The sequence below is a fragment of the Aethina tumida genome, chromosome 5, assembly GCF_024364675.1.
Source record: "Aethina tumida isolate Nest 87 chromosome 5, icAetTumi1.1, whole genome shotgun sequence".
NCBI classification, from domain to species: domain Eukaryota; kingdom Metazoa; phylum Arthropoda; class Insecta; order Coleoptera; family Nitidulidae; genus Aethina; species Aethina tumida.
Window position 1 is genome coordinate 4,728,505 of NC_065439.1, and position 21,267 is coordinate 4,749,771.

Consider the following 21,267-nt stretch of genomic DNA (forward strand, 5'->3'; position numbering starts at 1 on the left):
AAGCATCGAATAGAAGTAGAAAACTTGGAGCTCCTAAAAAGTCGCCCATATAGAGTATCCCCAAATGAGAGACAGATCATAGACGAACAAATTAAGGAGATGTTGGATCACAATATTATCCGACAGTGCCATTCACCTCCCAGTAGTATTAGTAAGGAAGAGGGACGGATGTTCGTAACATTAGTTTATAAATGAAAGAGCGACTAAGATTAGGTTACACAGGTGGCAAATCCCCTGCTGAGTTATACCTGGGTAGACAAATTCGAATCAAATTAGATGTCATAAAGCCAATCAAACACCACTCAAATGAGTCAAGCACATTACATGTACGAAACTTAAGCGTGGGAGACGACGTTCACGTCAAAATCTATGAAGGAAACCACGTAGTATGGAAATTTGGCAAAATCATCAGTAAACTTGGGAAATTACATTACCAAGTATTATTGGACAACGGCTATTCTAGATTGACATATTAATCAAATGTGAACAAGGTTGGTTAAACGCAAGGTTACATTTGCCGATGAAACAATTCCGGACAATGACAAGGAAAAGAATCAACAATTTGCTCCAGACTTACAATTGCCTTAGTACATTCATTGAAATTCATCAGCCAGCTCAAAATGAAAGGAACGAAATTGTACAAGAAGCAGACAGAGGAAATCTAGACGAAGAAGGTCGTGAAGAAGTTCCAAATCAAGAAATGAGAAGATCGAACCGTGAAAGACAGCTACCAAGTTATTTACAGCAATATTTTTTAAAATAGCGTGGGAGAATGTGATGATTTCAAATTCAAATGTTTTATATTTAAAACGTTGGCACGCCTGAACGTTGCTAATGTCAGAGATTATGAGGTTATGATAAAAATGAGTTTTAATGATCTACGCCTTTACATTATGTGAAAAGAGTTTTTAAGTTTTAAATCCATTTTATTTCACACAATTCTCGGCCATCGAAATACAACAGAAAGTATTATAAAAAAAGATCGTATACACAACATAAACACGATAAATCCAGAATTCAAAAACATCGGTTATATCACATTCTTATACCAGGGAAATGGTAAATGCTTTTAACAACAGAACTTTAGACCGAACGTCATATATCATTCGGATTTCTTTTAAGTCGTGCTAGACTAAATTTATCAGATGTTACGATAAAAGGTAAGTATTAATTACTTATTATCTACAAAAACTCAAACATTTGATACATTAATCAGTTTTTTCATTCATCATTTTGCAGTTTTATAACTTACTAAAACTAAGAAATTCTTAGAAAATGTTTGAAATAATAATAAAAGAACGATATTAAAGAATCGTTTGTCTGTCATTTCACTATAAATTACTAAAACATTTTAGGCTCTTGTGAATGTGGTACCAAAAGTGCTTGCTTTATTCAAAATTTTGAGAAAGAAATTGTGGTGGGGGTTTGTACACTGGAAGTACCACCCATCAAAGGCAAATGTTCAAAACGATCCTGCAGAAATCCAGAGCGGCATATATATGGAAAACGTATGATTGAAACATCCACTGCACCATCTGTTTTCCGTAAAAATCTTGCAAATAGTGTAATGTACTTTGATGGAAAAGTACCACCACACATATATAGCGAAACAGTTATTAAACAAATTAAAGTAGAATTTGTAAATGAATCATATATTCAAGACCAATAACTGCTTTGCCGATAATACCACATACAAAAATCCAATCCATTATATTGGAGCTCATCCATTTTATGTGAATTACATTTCAGTACAGCAACTTCACATTTATTTTAATTATTATAAGGATGAGAATTGGCCGAAAATTGTAATTGATGGTTCTGGACAAGTATGCCAAAATGTTCGATTTGCTGATGGTTCTCGCTCAGGTATTACATTAGCTTATTTAAAATTCTAAATGATTGTCACATTTATTATTATAAAGTTATTCATTTTCATGTGAACATTTGAAATTTGCAGGTCACATATTTTTTTATAAAATAGTTATAAATTGGAATGGTGATACTATTTCTGTGTGCCAAATGGCTTCCGAAAAACATACCGTTTTTCACGTTGCAACCTGCTTGAAGCACTGGATAATGCTAGGAGCTCCGCCACTCAAAGAAGTCGTCCCTGATGACAATTACAGAATATGCCAATGCGTGCTTCACCCAAAAACACATTTTTTTGTTATATACGCACAGACGTAGCACATTTTCTCTATAAATATTGCATATATTTAAAACATCACCTGCCACTTATAAAAAATCTTTATAATAGCGATTGGTCAAATATTATTGTCGGAATCTTTAAATAAGGCAAAATCACTGTTAAAATCAGTTTTTATACTCTGCTGTATTTGAGTATTATTACAAACACAATATCGTTATTTGTTCTGCCTTTCTATTTTTTTTTTTGTTCCACCGAGTATTGAAGCTTTTGTACATTTTTAGTAGAATTATCGCAGAAGTTAGTTCAAATAAAAAGTTCGTTAAATTCAATGACCATTGGCTCAAAGAAGTAGGATATTGCATTAAGAAAGATACAAATAACAACTATTTTTATTGTTGTAAAGTTTGAAACAAGTCATATAATGTGGTGAATTTGTCTACCATTATTTCTCTCGATTGTAGCTTAAAGGCGGTAGTCGTATTAGTAGGGTTTGCAACCACATTGAGCAATCCATGCGTCATTTCACATTTGTATTTAGTATGTTTTGTGGTTTGAAGCTGTTCGGTTGTTCAAATTTTACTTACAATAAATTCTGAAATCCTTCAATATGGTTTCACGCGAAAATGAAGATATTTATGCAGACGATTTGTCTGACGTTGATTGCGATGAAAGAGAGTTTGTATTGATAATAATGTTAGTGATATTGACTATAATGATAGTGATAGTTCTATACGACCTATGAGAAGGACCCGAGTTTTTCCACTACCAATTAGCGATGATGAAAATGAAAATGATTATGAAAAAGAAATTATACATCAATGGACTGAAGTCGACATTCCACCTACCATAGAACTGTGAGAATAATGAAAAAGAAAGAATAGAAAGAGAAACCACAAATTTAAACACTGCTTGGCAACATGAAAATCCAGATAGCCTAATCGGAAAACTTGATAGAAACACCCAAAAATATGGAGATACTACAGATCCGTCAAATATAACGCAAAATACTGAAGAAACAGTTATTGTTTTCCATAAAAAGAAAGAAGAGATTGGAAAAATCAGAAATAAAATGTTAGATTTATCTTTGGTAAAATATCCCGCTGATCATACTGGTGATAACGAAGTGCTAAAAATTCCTGATGTAGACATTGCCAAAACCGATGATAGAAACATAATAGCTATTATAATTTCTCAGGAGACAGGGGGAATGTGTAAGTTAGGCACTAACTAGGATTGTAAATCAACTTTACTCTAGGAATAAGTTCACTGTCTGCAATGAAACATTTTTTACACTTGATATTGTTCCTCAAAACGAAGTTTCCATCCGAGAATGTACAAAAAATCGTTAAACTGTGATACCAAATACTCATATTGATCTGTGTTGTTTTTTTTTTATTTTGTGTGATGGCTAGTGAGCTTTTAATCTATAAGTTATGCTTAAGTTACATTGAAATAAAAATTTATAATCTTCACCTATACTTGTTTTATTACTTTATCCAAGTCCTCCAAGATAGTGTATAAAATATCTGGTTAATGTGATTAATTCTATGTCATTTATCACTTTGACTAAATTGAGTAGATATTATACTTAACGACTGGATAGTATACATAAATCCGGATTTATTACTTTGGCTTTTCATATACACCAAGAAGAGGGATTTCACTAGACGATTTTTTTTCAATATCTCCTCACTGTCTTCTGATAATGCCTCTGTGATGACTGGAAGCAAAAATTCATTTTTTAAACGACTTAGTAAGGCTTGTCCCAATGCAACTAAATTTTCTTGCCCTTCTCATCTAATTGTAAAAACTGCTTGTAAACAAATGCCACCGTGGATTCATGAACTGTTATCCTTTCCGAGGGCTCATTGGAGCGCTGATGTACAATGCCATCGGGGCACGCCCCTAGATTACCTATGCAGTGGTAATGTTGAGCCAATTTAACAATTATTATGGCGAAGCCCACTGGCAGTTCGCCAAAAGGATTTTGAAGTATTTAAAGGACCCAATAAACCGATTGGTTTATATGAAAGACTGCGAAGAAGGAATCCTCGGATATGCCGACGCTGACTGGGGAAGCTGTTCCTTCGATAGAAAGTCCTACTCCTGACATGTCTTTTCGTTATGTGGGGCTGCAATATCTTGGGCTTCACGTAAACAGAGAATCGTGGCTCCTTCCTCTACCGAAGCCGAATATGTAAGCCTTTCAGGCGCAGTTGCAGACAGGCTATTCATTTGGCAAATTTTGTAAAGGAACTTGGAATCGACGTGTTGTCGAATATTACAGTTTTCAATGACAATCAATCCGCTGGAAAACTGGTCGAAAATCCCGTTTTTCACTCTCGAACCAAACATGTGGACATTAAGCATCATTTTATTCGACAAGCGATAATAGCTTATGCGATTAACATTAAATTTCTACCGACAAAAGAAATGACAGTTGACACTTACAAAACCGTTATCAGGGTTAAAATTAGAAAATACTGTCCGTGGCTTAGGACTAAAGGATCGTTAGATTTTGTTTATAAAGATTGTGTTAAATTTAGGGGTGTTAGATATTTCCAAATTGTCACTAAATCTTTATATATTATTTCTAAGTTGGTATCACCTGGACTCGTTGGACTCAACGTTGCCGCTGTGAATTTTTATATTTGAATTCCATATTTTATTTCTAACTTGTGTTCGTGTCTATCCTTTTGTGTAGTATTATCTTCGTGTTTATTAATTTGATTTTGATTAATTTAATGTTAGTTTGATTTATAGATAATTTTTATTGTGTTTGATTTGGTATTATATTAAATTTGTTGGTAAGTAAAAAATTAATTTAATTGTATATTATATTATTAATCTTATTTCAACTATTCCAGATTGTGCTATATTTTTAGTTTAGTATTTTTAGGTATTCATATTTTTATTTTAATTATAATATCAGCTATGAATAATAATAATTTTGAAACAAAATTGTTTAGTTTTTTTAAGGATTTGAATAATAATGGCGCCAGCAGAAATTGTTGACGAAGTCCTCACTATTAAGGATATTAAAATTGAAGATCATAGATTAAGAGATTTCCCCGAATCAAAAAAAGAAATGATGGAGTGGTTGGCTAGAAGAGGTATAATAAAAAACTAGTTCACTTGCGATATGTGTGACATTCCTGTGTCTCTTAATAAATATTCAGGTGGAATAGACGGGTTTCGGTGGAAATGCCGATTGAAACTGGATTTTTTTTACTGAATCTTATTGTAAATTATTAATAATTGTTATTTAGGCATGGCTCTTTTTTTGCTAATAGCAAACTTAGTTTGCTGCAATCGATGATTATCATTTATTGTTGGAGCAAAGAAATGCCACAGAAAGGCTCACCTTGGATCAAATTCCACCCACACGACAGTGGACTGGTGTTCGTTTTGTCGGGAAATTTGTGAGGTGGACCTCATAAACAATCCGGATGTTATTGGGGGTTTTGATGAGGAAACACTCGAGCCCAAAACGGTGGAGATTGATGAATCTAAGTTTTTCCACAGCAAATATAATAGAGGTCGGTGGACTGAGGGAAAATTGGTATTTGGAGGAATTGAAAGAGGGACAGGGAAATGCTTCCTTGTTGAAGTTCCAGATAGGACAACTACAACCTTCCATGAAGTGATTCAGAGGTTTGAATGTATTTCTGATTAGGGCTTTCTAAATAGCTTAAAATTGATGAATGTATGCTCATTTCCAAATAAATCGCAGACTTTCCATTGAACTTTCTCGATTTATAAGGAAAATTGCACTGTAGTTACTATTTTTAGACAAAACAAAACAATTTATGGTAAGTGATGTTTTAAACAAATAGGAGGATAGAACAGAAGGATGACAGGTACCACGTTAATAGTATTAAGATATTAAGAATTATGTTTCATTATTTTGCAGAATACCTTTTGAGTTCTTTTTATATATAGTTTCCTTTTTAAAATTAAAAGTATCATGATTTAATAGGTATATTTTACCCGGATCCCATATAATATCAGATGGGTGGAGAGCATACAATGGGGTAGATACAATTAGGGATGGGATCTACATTCATGATATAATCATTCATGAGAGAAATTTTGTGGATCCTGATGATGCCACCATCCATACTCAAAACATCGAAAATATGTGGATGAGGGCAAAAAGAAAGTTGTGAGAGAACAATGCATGACTAGTACAATTATTATTTTTCAGGATGCCAAAGCCTCTCTGTATTTATTGAAATTTATTTTAAATTATTTTAACATACACAATACATAGTCATCAGAAACAAGGATTCACTTACTGTATAGTTTAACAGAAACGTTGCTGGTCTCAGTCCAACGAAGTTTCCTTAAACCTGATTTATTAAGACATATCGACTGTATAAGATAACCAAAACTCGATATTTTGACTAATCATTTAGAAAATATCAATTGTGGCGAAGAATATAATTAAATATTATATTATTTAATATAATTTTTGTGGTTCATTGTTCAAGAGCGGGACAACGGAGATGAACGCAACTCTCAGGTTTTGCCAGCACACTCCTTGCAGACCTGGGAGAACGCCAGAACTAATTATTGTACAAATGTAAGAAGATGACACCCCGGCTCCCTAAAACGTCAGCTTCTGTACAAATTCAAAAGCGTAACGCACATCGTAAAGCTTGATAGCAAATATGCAGCATAAATGGCGGACATCATCGTCACACCGCTACCTGAATATAAGTACAATAAATTAAAAACTCATCTTATCAAACGCTTGTCACAGGATCAGAAAATACAATTACTGGAACATGAAGAAATGGGTGTAGCAACAACAAGTACCGCTATGGAAGCAGATTTTAATACTATTAAGACTCTCTGAATACTGCTCTAATAGGAATAATGGGATATGTGATCCTTGTGTGTTTGTAAAGACCAAAGTATGAAACTAAAGATGATAGTATTCCACATCAGAGATTTATTGGTTCTCTAATGTATTTTGCAATATCAACCCGTCCTAATGTGTGCAAACTGAGTCAGTATAAGAAATGTTACGGGGAAGTGCATTGGGCTGCTTGAAAGAGAGTCATGAGATGCATTGTTGGGACAATGGAGCAAGGTCTTGTGTGTAAGAGAAGTGAAAATCTAACTGTTAAGTGTTTTGTGGATGCTTCTCACAATTGTGATAATAAGGATTTTCTCATACAGAATATGTAGCAATGTTGGGAACTTGTCATGTCTTTGCATGGCAGTTTCCATGAAACGAACGAAATGAAGTTTATGTCCAGAAGAATTTCAAAATATAATGTATATCGAAGGGAAACGACTGAGAAATGAATACAATTTAGAAAATGACGGCAATCTTCATTTGTCAGAAACAATTCAGAAATATCAATTTATTAGGTAAGTTTCAAAGAACTGAAGAAGTCCATCCAGACTGAGCAACAAGAACGTAGCAAGCGTTATAACTAACGACAATGTTTGTTTTCATGAAACAAATTGCCTAAATATATGTTCAATGAACGTCATTTAGGAAGTGGCGACATACCTGCAGTGAACATCAATAGTTTAATATCAATTCATTTGCCAATTTTGAAATATGAAGGAAATGCTATAACTGTTTGAATAAACTGAAACCAAAAATCATTGCACGTATATTAATGCACCCAGTAATAACATACTCCAATGTTTGTGGAGCAGCAAGTTATAAACCTTAAATTGATACTGTTGCAAATTTTACGATTTATGATTTAAAAAACAAAACTTACATATACATATTGAAATCATAACGATCCTAGTGGAAAATATTGTACAAATTTAAACATAAGAATAACGTTCTAAAATATACAAATGTTAAGTTACTGTCTGTCTCAAGAAATTACAATAGTAACTTACATGTATACTAAACAAGTAATTATTAGAAAATGACAACATAAACCATATTTTTACTGAATGCCTGTTTGTTCGGGTTTATAGGTCGACGTTCAATGGAATTATTATATTATCGAAGCTCAAGAACTCAGAAGTAGTAAGTTACATCTTATTTATGTTGATTCATCTATTGTATTTCACTCAATTTGAATAAATACCATCTTCCATATTCTCTGACTGACAACTTCTTATCTGCTTAGCATGTTTTTAAAAAATGGTGTCCAAATTTAATAAAGTTTTATAATTTCTTCTTTTCCGTTCAGATGATTTTATTTCTGTGTTTGTAGATCTCAATTGCTACCCTAACCATTCTAGTATGATATCCACTTGTTGAGGCAATAAGTAAGTGTATGCAAACTTTTTATGGTGTGTTATTGTACAAAAATTCTTCAGTTAACTGAAGATAAGACTGTCATGTCACACCACACCTGAAACAAACCAAATAATAATTAAATAATATATTGTATTGAAAAATCAAATTATCCAAATCCAGTCAATATTTCACATTTGTTTATTGTGGGAGATGTTTTGGTCCTCACTGAATATTTTGTTTAATAATTTTGTCTCTTTTGGAATTTGGTGTCATTAACTGTCTTTTAGTTTCTAGTATAATCATTTAATTTTCCAGTTTAATTTTAAACTACCAAACTTATTGAAAACTTTTAGAAAATTTTTTATGGGTTTTCACTCATCTTATACGTAGAAATCACAAAATAATAGTAAAATAATTTAAATTATTTTAATTTGATTCTCGTGATTTACACGTGACTACTATTAGATTTTATTAGTTTTATAGAATTTCCCAGAATATGTGGTTAATCTTCTGGATTCAGATACATAACTAACTTTTGAAGTACTAAGTGAATTAGAATAATTATTTTGTGTGTTCATAACCAAGTATGTCTTCTTAAAATGGCAACTTAAATTACTTTCAACTTATTTAGTTTGCCATGGACGAATTAGTTCTAACACATTAATGCTATTTTTTACACCCTGTATGATAAAGACACAACAATTAAGTTATTAATATTGAAATATATATGAATTAATTAAAATATATTAGTCAAAAATTATTAAAAAATATCTAGACTACCTGGTACTTAATGAAAATAACAAATATTCATGAAAGCATGCTTAAAGTAACATAAAAGACCAATTTTAATTTATTTTTATATATTTTTCAATAAAGAAAAGAATTAAATCACTAAATTGTCTTGAAAAGTATGGTACTACTTTTTAGATATAATTTATATATGTCAAAAATAAATATGAAATAATATAACACCCAGTTCACAGCAATAAATTGATATAAATTGTTTATAGTAGTTACACACTGCATAAACTAAGACAATAACCTCTCGAAGTACTCACAAAAATTATTATGGATCTAGTGTAATGTTGGCACTAAACACAAGTTTAATACATTGCACCTCAAGAGCAGATTAATGAGAATTATTGATTGAATACAATATTTCACTTTTATTTCATATAGTCTATTTTGATGGTTATTGTAAGCTACATCTCAATCAATAACTCCACATGTTGTAAGATGAATTTATACTGACCTAATATTTTAATTTCAGACTCATTTGAATACGGATAAACACAATTGGAGAGGTTCTAAGGAATCCTAAATGTAAGCATCAGCTTATTTTGTCAATTATTGCCACCTAAAATATAATAAGAATAAAATAGATCAAATCTATTTCAAAAATCAAAAAACAGAGATGTAATGTTGAATATAATTTGATTTTTTTTATTTTTAAATTAAGAGATTTTTATTAAACTAAAATAATTTAGTAATTTTCTCTTTAGCCTGAAACACCAAGAATATTTAAATGTAATATTTAAATTAGAAGTTTTTTTTAAAAATCATTCACATTTTGCAATTTTATTAAACAAACGTAGTAACAATCCCCATTTTTATATTTCAATAAATGTTTAAGTGTTTTAAATCTTACTACAGTATACAAAAACGTTTATTTGCTTTAATAGAGTAAATTTTTATAAACATTTTTTGAAAATTTAAATGGTTTGGAATAAACAAAATAACAATGTTACAATATAGACTTTACACTAAATCTTAAACTAATATCTTTTTTGCAAGTCTAATTATACAAGATATATATCTAATCATTTGAAACATTGCCATTTTTCATCTAGAAACGAAAAAGGAAGTGTACGGTTAATATTTTGTATAAACAAATAAAATTAGTCATTTGTAATATCATGATTCAACTAATTGTAAGAACTAAAACAAAATATTTGTAAAACCTTTCTGATAATGATGTAATATAGTTCTTTTTCATATATAAGAGTAAACAAATATTTAAAAACTATAACCAATTTGGAAAAGTATATTTATTTAAGATTTTATTTTAACTAGTTCACTTATAATAAGTAGGAAATAAATTTTACCACTCAGTTCACGGCAATACATTCTTATAGCTTGTTGAGACACATACATGTTATCGTACAACACCAATATATCATATCATAGTGTAAGAATAGATTAATGTGAATTATTAAGTATTATACTTTGAAATAGTTTTATATAACTTACTTCAAATATCCTGTGAAGTTACTCATCAAATATTTTGGCTCCTGTCTCATTTGAATATTGAAAAACAATTACATTGATTGGTCCTAGGTTTCTCAGATATTGACATCTAAAACATAAAAATTAGCAATATAAGAGGAATAAATCTATTTGACAACCCTAAAAATAAAAATGTAAGTAAATCAATTTGATTTTTTAGTTATATTTGTGATGTTTTACACAGCATGTAATAAATAAATCACAATATGGAAAAGTAAATAATAATTAACCAACCTTTAAATCAATCTACAAAAATTATCTTGTTACAAATTTGTAAATCATACAGTAAATTAATTTTAGATTTTACCAACCTGGATAATGAAGTACATGTTATCAATTATTAAATGACCAATGGCCAGCATTTTTATTTACTGGCCATGGATCAAAAAATTTATCTGTACGTATATTACACATTTCACGAATCTTCCAAAGGCTGAACGTATTTCATCTGGTGTCACAATTAAACTATTTTTACCAAGTAGTTACTTATTGATTTTTGTTACACTGAACTGGTCTGTCGTCTACCCTTTATTTATTCAGAAGAATATTGCACACAATCTTGCCATATTTAGTAAACATTTTCTTGTTTGACTACACATTTTACACAGTGCAGTGTTGTCGCTTTGTAACGGTGAAAATATTCAAATTGTTCATTGTAAAAGTTTTCTGTTCTTGTGACTGAGTTACTCTTAAAATAGTGTATTAACTTTTTTTTATTTTTTTTTTTAAGTAAGTACATTGTTTCTTCTAATTTAATGATTACTTCTCATTCATTAAAATATTTTACATTACAGGTTATATTTCCGTGGTGTTTCTAAAAAGAATGTATAATTCTTATTCTTTTGGTAATTACATTCTTAATTTATTGGTATTTTCATTTTTAAAACATATATATTTTTATTTTTTTGGTAAGATAATATTTAATTTATTGCTAGTCATTTTTTAAGTTATTTTACTTACATTACATTACATTTTTATTATTACCATTATTTTTTGGTATGTACAATCTTAATTAATTTCATAGATAATCGTATTGTATTTAATTTAAACATGTATTTTTATTCTTTTTTAACTTATTTCCAATTTATTAGTTATTCCCCTTTATAAATTTACCTAATTATTAAATATTCTCTAAATTAATTTAATAGTGAAATTTTAATTAAATATTAAACTATCAAGGAAATGTAGAGTAAATAAAAAATTAATTAATAAAGTAAAAGTGGCCAAATTTTATCTTTTCTAGAATGCAACCACCTAAATGGCAAAAGTTATACATGAAAAACAAAATAAGTTGCATATAGTTTTTTTTTAACATTTTTCTCTACATATTTTATTAAAACTGAAATCTGGCAACTAGGCGGTATAAAATTTAAAGACATGATTTCAAATCAAATTGACGAATGCGCTTATAGTAGCGGATTCTGAAATATTAGCAAGTTTTAGATATTTAAATAATATCAGTTATCACAAATTACTCTCAAGACATCTTTTTTGTATCGAATGTCGTCATAATTGGCAATGTACAATATTTTCCTCTCACAATATAGGTTACTATATAAATTATACAAAATTGCAAAATTTAAGTAATTTTTAAACTTTGTAGAATGATTAAAATTATATTGTTAACAATATTATTGTCCATTCAGTTTGCAACCACCAATACTTCGATGTCATACGGTGGCGTGCTCATCAGGTAAGATATAAAATGGCGTTATTCATAATAAATCATGTGTATAAACTAAGATGTTTTTGATGACAACAATATTATTATATTAAATAACAATACTGAATATTTAATTATAGCGTCGATGAAAGAAACGAAGAAACTTTCTACTAGTTGTAAGTAAGAACAAATGAGGAATTAAAGTGGCATGAATTTTTATGAAGAAAGAAAATGAAAAAAATCAGAAACGTAAATATAGTCAGTCTCACATTTACTGTAAACTAATTTTGCTTTGTATGATACTGATTGAATGTTTTTATAAGTATAATTAGTATAATCACAACTGTTCAGTTTTGTGTTGTAAAATTATAAATTTTCATTAATATGTACATAAGTAAATGATGTCCATATAGTCTATCTATATCTAACTAATATATAAAATTATTTTAATAAATTTAATAACATCAATTTTTTGTTTTCAGCATTTTACCAAGAACCTAAAAAGCTCCCCATCAAGTTGAAAGGACAAATGAAAAACTATACTGGCATGTCATTTTATGAAGAAATTATTGAAATGAATCAGAAATATAAATATATAAGGTCAGTCTCACATTTACTATGAACAAATTTTGCATAGTATCATACCGATTGTGTGTTTTTAAAAGCACAATTACAATTGTTCAGTTTTGTATTGTAAAAATATAAATTTTCATTAATTTATTGTTAAGTAAATGTTGGATATCTATATAAAATTTAAATTATCTTTATTATCTTATTGTATTAATTATTTTACAAATTTGAACTGTTCAAAAATGTTGTGTATGTGTTTAATATAAGTACATATGCAATTATTTTTGGTTATTTAAATATGATCAGTTATCACAAGTTACCTCCAAGGTGTTTTTTTTGTTTTAAATGTTGTCATTATTGGTATCGGTCTACAAAATTTTATGCTCACCTTCCATTGTATTGTAAAAATATAAATTTTCATTAATATGTGGATAAGCAAATACTGAGCATATAGTCTAATAAATTTTAAATTTAATCTTGTATTAAAAGATATCTTACAAACTTTAACTAATCAAAATTGTTACATATGTGTTTAGTATAAATATGTATGCTGGACAATTATTTTTGGCTATTTACTTCCAAGATATCTTTTCTGTTTTAAATGTTGTCAAAATTGGTATCAATCTACAATATTTGTCACTCACAATAAGTTAGAATATAAATTATATTATATTTTTAACTTAACTATTATATAAAATTATTTTAATAAATTGAATAATGTTTTCAGCATTTAACCAAAAAACTAAAAAGCTTTTCTCCAAGTTGCAACTTCTTAAGGACAAATAAAAAATTAAACTGGCATGTTATTTTATGAAGAAAGGAAATGAAATGAATCAGAAATGTAAATATAAAAGATCAGTCCCACATTTACTATAAACTAATTTTGATTAGTATCATGCTGGTTGTGTGTTTTTAAAAGTACAATTACAACCATTCAGTTTTGTATTGTAAAAATATATATTTTCTTTAATATATGGATAATATATTATTATTGTTATTATTGTATTTAAGTTTATCTTACAAATTTTAACTGTTAAAAATTGTTGTGCAAGTGTTTAATTTAAATATGTATGATGGGCAATTATATTTGGCTATTTAAATATGATCAGTTATCACCAAGGTGTTTTTTCCGTTTTAAATATCACAATTGGTATCAATCTACAGGAACTAATTCCAACAAATGACGGCCAATAAACCCGAATAACAACCTCTAAAATATACAATATTTTCCTATCACAATAATTTAGTGTATGAGTTATGTTATTCTATATTTTTTAATTTAAATGTAACTTGAAATTTTAACAAGAGAGAAAATTAAATGAATTAGAAACACAAATATAAAAGGTCAGTTTCACATTTACTATTAACTTATTTTGTCTATTATTATACTGATCGTATGTTTTAAGAAGCGTAATTACAACCGTCCAGATTTGTATTGTAGAAATAAATTTGGATTAATAAATGAATAATATATGCATATAAAGATATTGAACATATAACCAAACAATTTTAAAATTTTATCTTGCCATAATTTATCTATTATATAAATAATTAATATTAATTTTTTCTTTTAGCATTGACTAAGAAGTTAAAAAGCTTTCCATCAAGTTGTAATATCCAAGGACAAATGAAATGAATCAGAAACGCAACTCCAAAAGGTCAGATTTTGCTCATTATTTTGCTGATTGTGTGTTTTTAAAAATACAGTTTAACTGATTATTTTTAATTTTTAAGCCTAATATTTAATTTCCAGATTAATTAGAGGAGACTTTGTTCCGGGGGTCAAGTTTTTTAAAAGGTTAATTGCCACAAACCACATTTTGATATCCTTTTCTACAGACTACACTCAAAAAAATATATGTCCAACTTTTTTATTTCAAACGGAATAATTGAAGTAAAAAATTTTTTAAAAAGTTCTTTCAGCTTAAAATTCTCAAATTACTCAATACAATTTTCAAATTCCTTCAATAGTATATATCCACTTGTGTACATGTTAAATTGTCTCAACTAAGGTTTATAACCTGCTGCTTTTTGAACATTGGAGTTGATGAATTGAGACTTATAACAAGTATCTAAAGGTTGAATTTAGTTTAAAATATAATTGTTAAAGGTTATCTGTTACAGTTGTTATGGTTTATTTATCTTTTATGACAACAACGATTCAGGAGGTCCTTTTTAATATGTTTTTGGTTTAACATACGACACCCATTATTCCCTTTTACGTAGTTATTTTACCTCTTTTTTTATCCTATTTACTATGTTTATTACTGACTTCGAAACTTCCTCTTTTCGATTTCGCTTCGGAAACGTTAATGCTGGGGTGATAGATTAGATTGTTGTTTGAGTATAGAGTTGTTAATTCCTCATGGAGTAATAATGTATGACCTATTATTCTAGCGTAAAAGTTCTTGCTTAATTATAGCAATCCATTTCAATGATTCCCTACCCGATCGCACATAATTAATTTTTGTTTCGTTCTTTGCTAAACAAAGTGTAATTGCTTTTGCTTTTCCTGCTACAGCATAGTCCCATTTGTTGTCTCCTTCGGTCCGAATAATTGTTGTATTTTTGGTTTAATACCAGCCAACCAAAAAAGTTCGTGTGGTTTTGAAGCTTAAGAAATAACACAAAAAATGGGTTAAACATAGATTTATTCTGAAAAATAATCATCCTCAGAAAATATTACACGTTCCCATCTAGACACAAGATCATGTATCCCATTTTTGTAAAAATCTTGATTTTGGGAATTTAAGAAGTGTTTCTTTCACCTCGTTTTCCAAATTATCTCTATTTTCAAATCGCCGATTTCGCATGTGGTTATCCAAGGCCAAAAACAGGTGGTAAGGGGCAAGGTCTGGTGAGTACACAAGCTGAGGTAGAACTTCCCATTGTAATCGCGCTATAATTTCCTAGGTGATTCTTCCTGTGTGTGGTCTTCCTGGTGAAAAAGCTAAGGATGTTTCTTTGGCATTTTTATTATATTAAGTTCTTAAGCTCGACATTGCCTATCAATATATTAGCAACTAGTGAAACAGGATATCTTAATTCTATAGTATATTTGTCCTTTTTGTAGTGTTCGTCACCACCTTTATTGTAATTATTACCAACTGTTGATCTAAGATTCATAAGACTACTTTCCCTAGTTATTCATGTAACAATACATGACTCAGATATGCCTCATTCACTAGGTAATCCCTTTCATCAACTTTAATTGATATTTGGTAATTACCTATCTGGCTCAGGACTGGCATATTGATCATTGATTTTAGATGTCACTATATGAAGAATTTACTCCGGATTTACTTTTTTCTTAATAATTAAACTGGTTGCTTTCGATAAACTTGGAATTTTTATTCTCTCTCTTTGCTATTTTACACTACAAGTTGATCTGGCAATGGACACAGCTTTGCCACTGCCCTTTTGATGTCTCCTGACACTGTTTTGACGGTGACGACTCGAGTTATTCCGTCCTTTCCTTGATGAAGTTGTATTACTCGGCCTAGCTTCCAGTTCAGTGGCGGTAAATTATCGTCCTTTCCTAAGACTACCTGTCCAATTAAGATGGATTTACTGCTCCTTTTCCACTTCGCTCGCTGTTGCAACTCGGAGATATATTCCTTGTTCCAACGTTGCCAAAAGTGTCCTCATTTGCTCAATGTGATGATATTACCTCAGGCGATTTTTGAACTTTAGTAATTCGGACTGGCGACTGTGACAAGTTCTCTTTCTATGAGAAAATGGGATGGAGTGATAGAAGAAAGGTCATTTGGATCTCAGGATTGGGGAAATAGAGGTCGGAAGTTTAGCACTGTTTCGATTTTAACTAAAAATGTATAAAACTGTTCAAACATCAAGAGTGTGTTGCCGACTATTCTTTTTAGGTGAAATTTCGTAGATTTTAACCCTGCCTCCCTGAGTCACCCAATGTGAGAAGAGTTTGGCGCAATGAAATCTCACTTTATGCCTTGATTTGCTGTTCCTCAACCTGACTTCCCTTAGATCTTATGAATTTGCCTAACTCTAAAACTTGCGAATTTGACCCGTTATCAGAGAATACTTCAGAAAGTTTTCCTCTTCGTGATATAAATCTATTAAAACACGCTAGAAATGACTCAGTTGTCAAGCTTGATACCAATTCTAAATGTATGGCTTTGGTGCTAAAACCAATACCTTACATCCTCGTCCTTGCCGATCTTTCAAAAGTACTATTGGCTACAAAATTGCATTTGTTTTAAAACGAAAAAAAAGTATAACATATAACTGTTATTATTGCTATTACATAAATTTTGATTTCAGTACAATATTTACTGATGAAAAATATAACAAAATATAATATTTTCGAATAATCAAAATAATAAATAAATATTAAAAATAATAATTTATTAAAAACAATTTTAATACTTGGTGTGACCACCATTGGCACTTATTGCAGTTATTCAAAAAAATAAATAAAAATAAATTCTGTCCCATATAATCTTCTTGTATTTATCTTACGGAAAAAGTTCTCCGGAAATTTCGATATATTCACACCCTGTTCCTTAAAAAAACAATACGTGTACGAATTTCATTATTTATATTGCGCCGCATATTGTCACATTGTATCGAACGTAATGAATGACGCGCTTGTTATACGAGACGGTCAAATCATAAAAGAGGGAGTCCACAGAACACCCAAGAAGTACCAACCTCTTACTAAAAATGAGAAACAACAATGGACGATAAATTGATTTGTAGTGTTTAAATTATTCAATAGTTATCGCCTTTATAGTTTTCTGTATTTGACATTTGACAAAAATGGTGGGGAATAGTTTCAAATTCAAATTAATTGGTATATTATAGAGTGAATTGTGAGAAATACAACAAGCTATGGAATTAAAACATTTTTATTGCAAATTATTTATTGTACATTGTCTTCTGTATACTACATATTATATATAACAAAAATAAATAAATAAATACAAATACAACACAATAAATTTCGTCAACAACAATAACAAACAACATAAAAATAAATAATTCGAATTAGAATTCAAATTAGACAATAAACTTTCAAAAACATTAACATTAAGATCTCTGGAAGTGGAAGGAATAGATTGACTAGAATTCAAATTAGATAATGAATCGCCCTCTTCTCATTCGGTTTGAACTCTGAGAGCTGCGGGACCGCTCTCTGCAGATTCCTCGAGAAGAGACGACCCAGTGGGTTCACTATTGCTGCGAAGTTGAGCTGGCCCAGCAGCGACGTTCCTCTTGGCCAGTTCCATCCGTTCCTCGCTAAGATCCAGTCGATGACGCCTAGATTACTGACCTTGCCCTCCGGCAAGATTTTCAAGTCCTTTTCGGTGTCCCAGATGATTCCCAAGAACTCCAGATTTCTTGTCGGGTGGTCACTGATTTCTTCAGATTCATTACCCAACCCAAATACCGAAGGCAATTTATTATTCGCTCTACGTCATCCCGCAGGATCTGAGGATCCTGGTGCACAATGAGAAAATCGTCCAAATATACTAAAACTCTTATTCCCCACTGCCGAAAAAGATTTGCCAACCAGTTGCTGATTCTTGCGAATGCCAGAGGAGCCGTAGCCAGGCCAAACGCGAGGCATGTCATATTGTAGATTTGACCTTTGTACACTAGACATAGGTATCTCCAGTGACGCATGGCAATCGGCACGTGGAAGTAAGCCTGAGAAATGTCTAACTTCACCATATAGTCGCATCATTTGAGGAACCGAGGAACCTGTCGTTGATTGACCAGGCGAAATTTGTGTGGCTTACTGACCCCTCCGACTTTGGGACTAGAAACATGGGCGAAATGAACCCTTTTGACCACTTTGCCTTTTTTAACACTCCCGCTTTCAATAACTTCTCTATCTCCCGAGACATTTGCCGGGACTCTGGTCCCAAACCTTCTTATATTTTTCTTTGAAAACGGCACTGTAATTGGTTTCTTTACGAAGGGAATCTTATAGCCTTGTAACATCCCCAAGATGTAATTCGGAGCCCCCATTTGCTGCCACTGGTTGACAAAGCTTTTCAACTGACCTCGGCGAAACGGATAGTCACAACCTCTTGGACCTGTCGCGATTTCTTCTGCTCGAGCTGGAACTTGAAGTCGGTTTCCTGGAATTCCTGGCGTTGGTGCTAGTGCCTGGTCTTCGAAATGAAGACGAATTAGATGATCTGCTTGAACCGCTCCTTTGGTCTCGAGACTGGATCGAGCTACTTGAGACACGACTTGGCTGGGGCCTGGAGTTGCGAAAACCTCCCCCTCTAGCAGCTTTTGAGGGAAAGTTCTGAGACTTTTGGTATGAGTAAAAGACTTTTTGAAAGCCATCTCGTTGATAAAAAAAACTTTGACAGGGCTTCCTCATCGAACAGGTGAGACTCAGAAGGAGGAATTTCAGCTAGCTTCACCGCAAGATGACTATCCTTGGGCTTAAATGACTTCCTCCTCAAGTCAATCAGTTCTGCCTGTCCCGCACAAGTATAATGGAGCAGATCGGCTGAGATCCCCTGAAGGCTGAGTCGCCCAAAAAGTTGTAATAAGTAATTAGTTTTTTCGTTAATTCTTTTTTATGCTCATCACAGCCAACAAAAATTGAGATATTTCTTTTAGATACGTCATCTAATATCTCAAACATTGTATCAATATTCACTGTCTTTGTGCCAACTACCATTAGTACGATTTCTTCTAAACTCGTGATTAAATTAAATAATTGATCGCTTGGATAAATTAAAGCGCCTTTATCCATGTATCGAATAAATTTGTCACGAGCCTTAAATCCATTTGACTGTAAAGATTCCGAGCTCTCAAAACATTTGGCGAATCGACTCACTTTACGGGCCACCTATCCCCGCAATCTACGAAATTACAGAGTCGCTCGTTTGAGTAATATCATAATCGTGTTCATATCTTGGATCCACTGAGTTTAAAGAAACTCCTTTTTTAATATCACTTTCATTATCACTATTGTCACAATTGTTGTTATTGCTATTACAATGAGTATTATTATTATCATCACCACCATAGTCGCTCTCATCATCATTATTTTTATTATTACCATTACCATTATGAGAACCTGGATAATCAGCATTAACATTTGTCTCTGTATCACTGGTATTTTCAGATGTATTTTCAATAATATTATACAATCCAGTTTCTTACTCCAGTTTTCTTTATTAATATTACTCGCTTCAAACGATTCTCTAGTCTTCATTAGGGATCCTAATAATTCTCCCGCTGTCACATTGGATCCTTTGGGAGGAGTTGCCAATGAATAAGAACACAGTAAACGAAAAACTTGTGAGAATAAAATTGGCTCGGGGTGATCATTAGACCCGCATGCACTTCTTGCGATCCCAAAAAATTTCTGAAATCATATAATTGTGTTATTGACTGATCAAATAATTCACAATTACTGTGAATAACACATAATTCCGTACAAATTACTTTCAAATAATTAGCAAAGTATTGATGAAAAAAAATTTTAACTCACTTCCATATCTTGAGTTAATCTTGATGTCATCAGTACTCATAATTACATTCATTATGTAAGAAGTTCATAATTTCCAAAGTTAATCCCAAAGTTATTTTTAATCCAGTCAATGTACTAGCTGTAATTGCTAAATAGAAGGTTTTTAAGTTTTCTATGTCAACTGAATCACCATTTTTTTCCCACTTTCCCCTACATTTCCACTTGCCTTTCGGCCACTGAGGCAACCATGAACAGCACAACACCTTCCCATTTTTTATTAAGACTATTTTTAAAGAATTAAATTAATATTTTATACTTACTTTTATAATTTTAATAATTTCAACATTTGCGAGCCAGCGCGTATTTACGTGTGATAATAACATCGGTACGTCCTGAACATTTGCGCAGACAGTGGCAGAAAAGAGAACTATGATCTGGGTTTAATATTGTATACCACGAATACTGCGGAAGAGCCTATACCGTTCGGACTTCTTATATCTATACTTCGTGATTATAAACAACATATCAATTTTAGAAAATGTGAGAAAACTTCGGGGACATTCGGCTGTTTCCATTCGGTCTTATTCAATTGCCCCCCATGAGGGAGTCTTCCCCTCATGGGGGGCCTCACCACGAATATGATTGCAATTCTGTAGCCGATAGTACGTGTCCCGCATAATCAACGCCAGTGTTATAAAAAGGTGGTGTTCGTTCAACTCTTTGTGTGAGTAAATTTCCCATGAGTGGAAAATTAATCTTTGATTTTCCTTGAATCATTGTATGCATGAACAGACTACTTGTTTCGATAAATTTCTCCCTCCAATCACCCAAAAATGGTCGCGCACGCATGCTAACAATGTCTGAAAACCTACATATATCAATCTTTTGTGTTATGTATC

General features: G+C 31.3%; 2 long non-coding RNA genes across 2 annotated transcripts; one reads left to right on the top strand and one right to left on the bottom strand.

The window, feature by feature from the left end:
- Positions 1-6,291: 6,291 nt before the first annotated feature.
- Positions 6,292-11,242, bottom strand: LOC109607297 (uncharacterized). Its single transcript, XR_002192169.2, has 4 exons — positions 10,970-11,242; positions 10,623-10,728; positions 9,625-9,729; positions 6,292-8,487 (listed from the first exon to the last, which is right to left on the bottom strand). It is a non-coding gene; the product is annotated as an uncharacterized LOC109607297 (long non-coding RNA).
- Positions 11,243-12,357: 1,115 nt separating this feature from the next.
- On the top strand, positions 12,358-14,617 carry LOC109607573 (uncharacterized). The gene is made up of 3 exons (XR_007548193.1): positions 12,358-12,497; positions 12,804-12,921; positions 14,466-14,617. It is a non-coding gene; the product is annotated as an uncharacterized LOC109607573 (long non-coding RNA).
- The last annotated feature ends 6,650 nt before the right edge of the window (positions 14,618-21,267 follow it).